The 8,091-nt window shown below is 43.5% G+C and overlaps 1 pseudogene; it reads left to right on the forward strand.

Moving 5' to 3' along the window:
- Window positions 1–7,586: 7,586 nt before the first annotated feature.
- Window positions 7,587–7,704, forward strand: LOC126482667 (5S ribosomal RNA; annotated as a pseudogene).
- The last annotated feature ends 387 nt before the right edge of the window (window positions 7,705–8,091 follow it).

An 8,091-nucleotide genomic window follows, 5' to 3' on the forward strand; every position in this document is an offset into this window, starting at 1 on the left:
CGCGACTGCCCATCCTGATTTACGTTTCTCCGTGCTTTCCCTAGGTGGCTTCAGATGAATGCCTGAATGCCGGGATGGTTCCTGTGATAGGCCACGGTCGACTTCCTTCCCTTATCTTATGGGGCCGATGACCTCACTGCTTGAAGAACGTTCTGGACTGTTCGAGCAAATAAGTTGGCCATCCAAATCGCACAATATGAAGCCATCGAGCATTTATGGGACATAATCGACGGGTCAGTTCGTGCACAAAATGCTGCACCGGTAACACTTTCGCAATTTTGGGTGGCTATAGAGACAGCATGGCTCAATGTTTCTACACGTGACTTCCAACGACTTGTTGAGTCCATTCCACGACGACTTGCTGAACTACACCAGACAAGAGGAGGTCCGACAAGATATTTTGGAGGTGTTCTACGACTTTCGTTACCTCAGTGCAGTTCCTCCTTTTTAGGAAACCCGATATTTCCCAATGCTTTCATTGAGCTGTCCTTCAACTACTTTCAACAGCAATCTAGAGAATTTCTTGCGTCTGGTACTCAGTAGAGAGATACACTTGTTTGTCCAGAACCTTACCATAGCCTCTCTTGTGTACTGAATAAATGTTGATTTATTTCTAGTATTGTCAGAAATATCTAAGATTTCATTCCGTTGCGTTTAGTAACGCATTACTGTTAATGGCTTCATTAGAGCACTGGAGAATATTTATCTTAGCAATAGACGAATACCTCTTCCCAGTCAGGAAAGCTATATAGCACAGTTACACATAAATTTAATTTTGTGGTAAACGATGGATTAGAAGCAGGGATTATGCGACCGACCGATATGGCGCAATGTTGTAGTCACTGCTTGTAAGGGCGGCGTACAAACCCTAGTCTCACCATCCGGATCCAGCTTTTCCGCGCTTTCCTTAAACCAGTTAAAGCTAATGGCATGTTCCCTTGAATGTACACTCTGCTTTTCCCTTTCTGTACTTGTTCAGGTCCAGCTCGTGCGCTATCAGCAACGACCTCGAGTTCGTCAAGACTTTGAACTCCTGTCTTACCTTTTTATGAGCGCGAGAACTATGTCTGTGGCATGCCTCGTTTGAGCTGGTTTTCGTTGATTACTCGTGTTTATTTCCTTTTCGTGTAAAGTACCCGTTAGCCAGTGCTGACAGGCTCACGTCTCAGATAGTAACACGTGGCTGAAAGCGTGTTCTTCAGCGTCTTGGAAACAACCCAGAGAAGACTGCTTCACTCCAGTAGTCCAGACGTCATCCTAACGACAAGGACGCGGTTGCTGTAGCAGGTGGTAATGCCGGATTTCCTTCACTAGTTTGTTGCGAATCTTGCGTCTATTTCTAGAAATAGACTGTTAGCGCTATTGTCGGTTCCTGGGTCACTAAATATGAAAGTTTTTCACTAAGTTTACATGTAACTACACCCATCTTTTTTTGACCTGTCTATACTTAACCCACATCTCCCAGCTCACGGCAACGGAAGTTTTTCAGTTACTTTTCCTCTTTTCACATGCTGCTTTTTCATAGTTGTTTTTTGTGCCCACATGACGATACGGGTCTTTTCTATTCTATAAACTATCTAAATTTAATGCTGTATGTTACTGCTACAGGTTTCTACATGACTTGACAAATACTAACGAACATACAATTTATTGCCGTTTTTGCTAATGGTAATAAAGGGACCTGAACACCTAGAGAATAATTTTTTTTCAGAATACAGTAAGAAATCACTATACTCGAGTTAACCAGAATAATAACACGAAAATTAGCCGCGGAACAATACTGTGTGATAACAAAAACTGTCGTTATTTCTCAGCAGAATGAGAACAGCGGTTCAAAATATTAGTATGTTTAATATGATTCCACGAATCTGTTCATCTACATCTATATATATGAAGAGCATTCAGAAGAAAATGTACAAAGCAAGTCTGTGGATATAAATGAAATCTTTATTTAAAAGAAATAACCAGAGACCTCAGCATAGCATAGCCGAAAGATTCCCTGTTCCCAGAATTCAGTCTGCCGGCCGTTGTGGCTGAGCGGTTCTAGGCGCTTCAGTCTGGAACCGCGCGACCGCTACGGTAGCAGGTTCAAATCCTGCCTCGGGCATGGATGTGTGTGATGTCCTTAGGTTAGTTAGGCTTAAGTAGTTCTACGTTCTAGGGGACTGATGACCTCAGATGTTAAGTCCCATAGTGCGCAGAGCCATTTGAACCATTTTTTGAACCAGAATTCATGTGACAAGAATCAATCCACCACTGCTTCCTTCAGTTCGCCACCCGAATTTACGCGCTCCTTTTTAAGATCTTAAGATCTTAATGAATTTAAGATCTTTAAGATCTTGAGGTCTTTTAGCAGAGCAAAAAAATGTTTCAAATGGACGTGCGTTATCGTTGAACAAAATCACTCCCTGTTCGAGAAGCTCAGGCCGCTTGCTCTTGAAAGACTTGCCTAGGCTACGGAGTGTCTCACCGTACACGTCGTTGTTAATGACTTTTCGTGTTCGAGGAATTCGATGAGCTCCGGACGTCGAAAAAGACGGTGAGCATAACCTTGCCTGCTGAGAGCACAGCTTTGAATTTTGTAGCGGAAGATGACGCATGCGCATAACCACATCGGACACCACATTCTCGTCCCGATACGTCTCACTACGTTATTCGAAAGCGTCATAAGCAAATTTGAACCAGTCTCATTGTTACAACACTTTGTACCTTTTCATTTGAACACTGCTTACACTTCAGTACTCTGCAAACCACTGTGAAATGCATGGCAGACGATACGCCCTATTGCATCTGTTGTTAGGACTTTTTCCTGTTACTTTGAAGTATGGGGCGCAGGAAGACTGTTTAAATGTCTCTGTGTGTGCTGTATTTAATCTAATCTGGCCCTCACGATCGCTACGAGAACGATATGTAAAGGTTTGCAGAAGTATCGTAGAGTTTTCATTCAAAGCCCACGCTTGAAAGAAACTTGGCCTTCTCTGGATATTTTACGTGTGCCTTCAAGAGTTCTTTCAACATCTCTGTGACACTCCCGTGGGACAAACAAACTTGCTGCCCTTCTCTATTTACGTTTAGTATCCTCCGTTGATACGAGTCCTACACACTTGTTCAATGTTCTAAAATGGGTCGCATGAGTGATTTGTAAGCAATCTTCTTTGTAGACTGATCTCATTTCTTCAGCCGGCCGCGGTGGTCTCGCGGTTCTAGGTGCGCAGTCCGGAACCGTGCGACTGCTACGGTCGCAGGTTCGAATCCTGCCTCGGGCATGGATGTGTGTGATGTCCTTAGGTTAGTTAGGTTTAAGTAGTTCTAAGTTCTAGGGGACTGATAACCACAGCAGTTGAGTCCCATAGTGCTCAGAGCCATTTGAACCAATCATTTCTTCAGTATTGTACCAATAAATGGAATTCTACCCCCTGCTTTACCCACGACTGAGCCTGTGTTAACGTTCCATTTCGTGCCCTACGTTGTTCTACATCCAGGAATTTGTATGACGTTACCGATTCCACCTGTGACTCAGTGACACTACAATCATAGGATACTACTACGTGTTTTCCTTTTGTCAGGTGCATAGATTTACATTTCTGAACATTTGAAGCAAGTTGCCAATCTTTGCACCACTTTGAAATCTTATCAAATATCTGAATAAATATTTGTGCAGCATATTTCCATACTGTGCATAGCTACAGATAACTGCACCATCTGTAAAAAGTTTGAGGTTACTATTAAAATTGTCCGCAAGGTCATTAACATACAAACATGAACAGCGACTAGGGACCCAACATACTTCCCTGGGGCACACCCGAAGTTATCGCTACATCTCTCGTTTACTCTCCACCCAACATAACTTGCTGCATCCTCCTTCCAAAAAATTATCAACCCAGTAACAAATTTTTCCTTCATACCCCTTACGATTGTAATTTTGATAGAAAGCATAGGTATGGTACTCAGTCAAATGGTTTTCGGAAATCGAGAAATATAGCATCTACCTGACAGTTCTAAACTTCAGTATCTACTTTGTATTATTCCTCCCTCAACGCGTTCTGCAGTGTACGAGGTGGATACTTCATCTGCACAACATGTCAGTCTCTTCAGAGCTTTCCAATTTTTATGTGTATGAATCTGGTTCGGTGAATATGCTCGCTATTCAGTTCCTGCTATGTATTCGTCTTCCAGTGTCTCAACAGTGTAAGCGATTATGCGTTTAGGGATACATGTAGATGAATCCTCTGCTCACCAAACTGCAGAAAAGTTGATGCCATTTCCTTGTGATAAACTCTCCTGGAAATGATGTGGTGCTCGTAGTTTGTAGACGATACTGCCGTTATAGTGACGATAAAGCACATGCTGACCACGATGACGCTTTCCTCTTTCTGTCTACACGAGAGTGTATGAGGATTTTGATGTAAGCATCATATTGCATTACCGCCATTGGTTCCAATCACAGCCACACTTGAAAAATCAGCATCATTGTGTGACTGGCAGTGGGTGGTACGTCGGAGGTCCAGCGTACACTGTCCAGCACTGAACAGTTGCCGACAAATGTTTCCAACGAAAACGTGGGTATCTCTAACATCTGTAAAAACTACAGTAATTTGTGCAACAGTAGCGGCCATGTTCCATTTCGTTGGTTGAGATGTGAAACTATTTTCTATGCAACTATCGTAGTGTGCGCGACTATCCTGAGTACCAAAACCCTTATGCCTCTAACATTCGCAATCGCTACGTGAAAGAGATTTGCAGCCGCTTCAGCCAGGGCTTTTCTCCCTCTGTTATTCTCATCTGAGCCTCTCGCCTCTTATGATCGAGGATGAGCTCGTAATGGTACGTAAAGTACAACGCTATCAGCCAAGAAAATCTTAGAATACGAAAGGCGATATGAAGAGAATCAAAATTTTCAAATGTTTGGAAGTTATTAAAAATACGCCGATAAAATTAAAACTACAAACAGTCAAAAACATTTTTTAAGAAATCGATGATGAAATATTTTGAAACGAAAAAGACACTAAACTTTCCTGTACATGAAGGGACTGGGTAAGGACAAAGTACGGAAGGGAAGGTTGATTGCCTTTTTGGAAAGGAGGTGAGGAGGCGATGCATAATATTAGTTTAGGAGGACTAGAATGTGGGGTAGGTGTAATGAGCTAATTCTTATTTTGGAACACAAGAGCGGGGCAATGGAATTTATGACTAAGGAAACAATTATCATTGGCGCATGAGGAGCTGCCCAAAATTATTTTACAGAGGTATATCAGCAGTATAAAGGACATAAACCACTGGAGAGGGAACTTACCCGAGCGCCTGGTTTTCCACGATCTTATTTTTCTTCTTATTCATGCATCTGACTACTCTACAACTCTGGCTCTAGCTGCCAGAGACTGTGGTCATGTGTGTGTGAGATGCGTTTGTGTGTGTGTGTGTGTGTGTGTGTGTGTGTGTGTGTGTGTGTGTGTGTGTGTGCGTGCGAGCGTGCGCGCGATCGCGCTCGTTTGTGCGTGTGTTGTCTATATCCGACTAGGGTCTTATTAGCCTAAAGTTCACTTTTTGTTGTGCTTGTCTGCGACTCAGCATCTCCGCTGTATGGTGTGTAGCAACTATCCTTTGCGTAACATTATTACTCTACAACAACATTATGCACTGTGCACAGGAACCTATCCACATTTCTAAATGAGTGTCCCCGCCAAATTTTTCTGTTTGTATGCGAAGGCTAATCTCAAGAGCTACCTTAGAGGTTTTGATACGGTTTGCACTAATAGACAGATTGATTCATGAGGAAGACGAGTCGTCCGGGCGTAGATACTTGTAATTAGTGCTACCCGTGAAAAGCCGAGGCGGACCGCCGATATAATACTGCAATTCACTGCTATTGTTCTAGATTTCTGACTGATTTCAACTTAATTTTCTTGATAAGCGATGCTTCAGAGAGCTAGTACACATACTACTCGCACCAGTCGCTTGTAATGCACTCGACCAGTCATGAATTTAATTTTTTTTTCCTTTGACTATTCTACTTAATGGCGTACATATGTAATGCACCACACTTTAACGAAATATCTACACATCGTAAACAATCATCATTAGACATTTGACATTTACTGTTGGATAAGGGGTTCCTCTAAAATTTTCCGAGCATTACAAGCAGTAACTTTCCACATTCTCGTTGTTCATGCATATTTTGTAATGTCACTTATCTGTCAGTCATCAGGCTATCGTCTTCGTTTTATTTCTTCAGTTCTAGGAAAGTACTTTTTTAGTTAACCCACCATCTACTACCCTAACTACGAGCTGAGCCCGCTTCCAACTCATTTTCATTACAGCCATAGTTAGGTCTTGGATGATTTATTCAAGAAAAAGAGCTCCACAAGTTGAGCAAGACAATAACGAGTTGATCCACCTCTGGCCCTTGCACAAGCAGTTATTCGCCTTGTCATTGACTGTTAGAGTTGTTGGGTGTCCTCCTGAGGAATGTGGTGCCAAATTTTGTCCAATTGGCGAGTTAGATCGTCAGTACCCCGAGCTACTTTGAGGATCCGGCGATCTTGATGGCCAACGCAGGGTTTGACGAGCACGAGGACAAGCAGTAGAAATTCTCGTCGTGGGATTGCTTAAATGTAAGGCCTGGACGACTTGCCATAACGGACAACAGAACGGGACGTAGGATACCGTGACGTAACGCTGTGTTGTAAGGATGCCACAGATGACAAACAAAGGGCTCCTGCTATGGAATGAACTGGCATCCTAGACCAACACTCGTGGCTGTTGGACTGTTTGGAAGGCGACAGTCAGGGTTGTATTGCTCTATTTGCAAGTGGAACAGCAAAGATAAATGACAAGTTGTGGTGCTGGGTACCGTCCGCCACGCGCTGCACTGTGGCCTCTGGAGTATCTGTGTAGAGGTAGATGTAGAACTTCTTTTACCCAAGTGCTGCAGTTACTACTGGAAGTCAGGAGTACAAGTCCAACACACAACTCCCAAATAAATGCGAGGCTTCTCATTAACAGCGTCTCGTATATTGTGCTCTTATTAAAATAAATGCGCGCTACTAAGTTGTTGCCTTATGCAGATCCTCACAAAAACATGGATGTGGACAAAGTCCAAAACTGTTCAGTCTTTTCAACAGACGTCAACTGAATGTATCTATATAACAAGTTGTGTCTTGTTCCCGTGACGTAATAGGCACTGTCACGGCTGCTCTTCCTCTTTGGAGCGCACCATATCTCCAAGACAGGAATCGACGGCACGGAATAAACCGCCCGACCAGCAGCTACCGCGAACGTGGTACGATGTTTATTGCCGTCCCAGCTTGCGGACACGCTCGTCCCCCCATTTCATGATATGCGTGCATAAATAAAACATACACCCAAACAGCAGAATTATTTTGCAATAGTACACTGCTAATCTGAGAGTAGGGAAGGAAGCGACAGTTTCCGAGAGACTAATCCCAGTGCCAGTTTGACGTTTGACTCATGTTGCCTTCACAGTGTAATATATTTTAATGGACAGTATTGCAAATTGCTTGTGTCTTGTTGTAACTAAACTGAAGACCTCCTGTCGAACTTGCTCAAGCTCTTCCATTAGTTATTAAGGCCACGGCCTTGCCGCAGTGGATACACCGGTTCCCGTCAGATCACCGAAGTTAAGCGCTGTCGGGCGTGGCCTGCACTTGGGTGGGTGACCATCCGGGCCGCCATGCGTTGTTGCCATTTTTCGGGGTGCACTCAGCCTCGTGATGCCAACTGAGCAGCTACTCGACCGAATAGTAGCGGCTCCGGTCAAAGAAAACCATCATAACGACCGGGAGAGAGGTGTGCTGACCACACGCCCCTCCTATCCGCATCCTCATCTGAGGATGACACGGCGGTCGGATGGTCCCGATGGGTCATTCGTGGCCTGAAGACGGAGTGCTGAGTGCTATTAGTTATTGAAGTTTATGTGTCCTATCTGAATTTCTGTGTTATGAGTAAAATGTAAATGGTCCATGTTTGTGGCACTGGCACAAATCTCTTGTTTATAATAGTTTACGAGTCTGAAACTACCTCTAGAGCTTCTGAGTATAGTTTTGTTTCTATGAATCTTCTTGTTCTTTCAAT

The sequence above is a fragment of the Schistocerca serialis genome, chromosome 5 (genome assembly GCF_023864345.2).
Source record: "Schistocerca serialis cubense isolate TAMUIC-IGC-003099 chromosome 5, iqSchSeri2.2, whole genome shotgun sequence".
Classification (NCBI taxonomy): Eukaryota; Metazoa; Arthropoda; class Insecta; order Orthoptera; family Acrididae; genus Schistocerca; species Schistocerca serialis.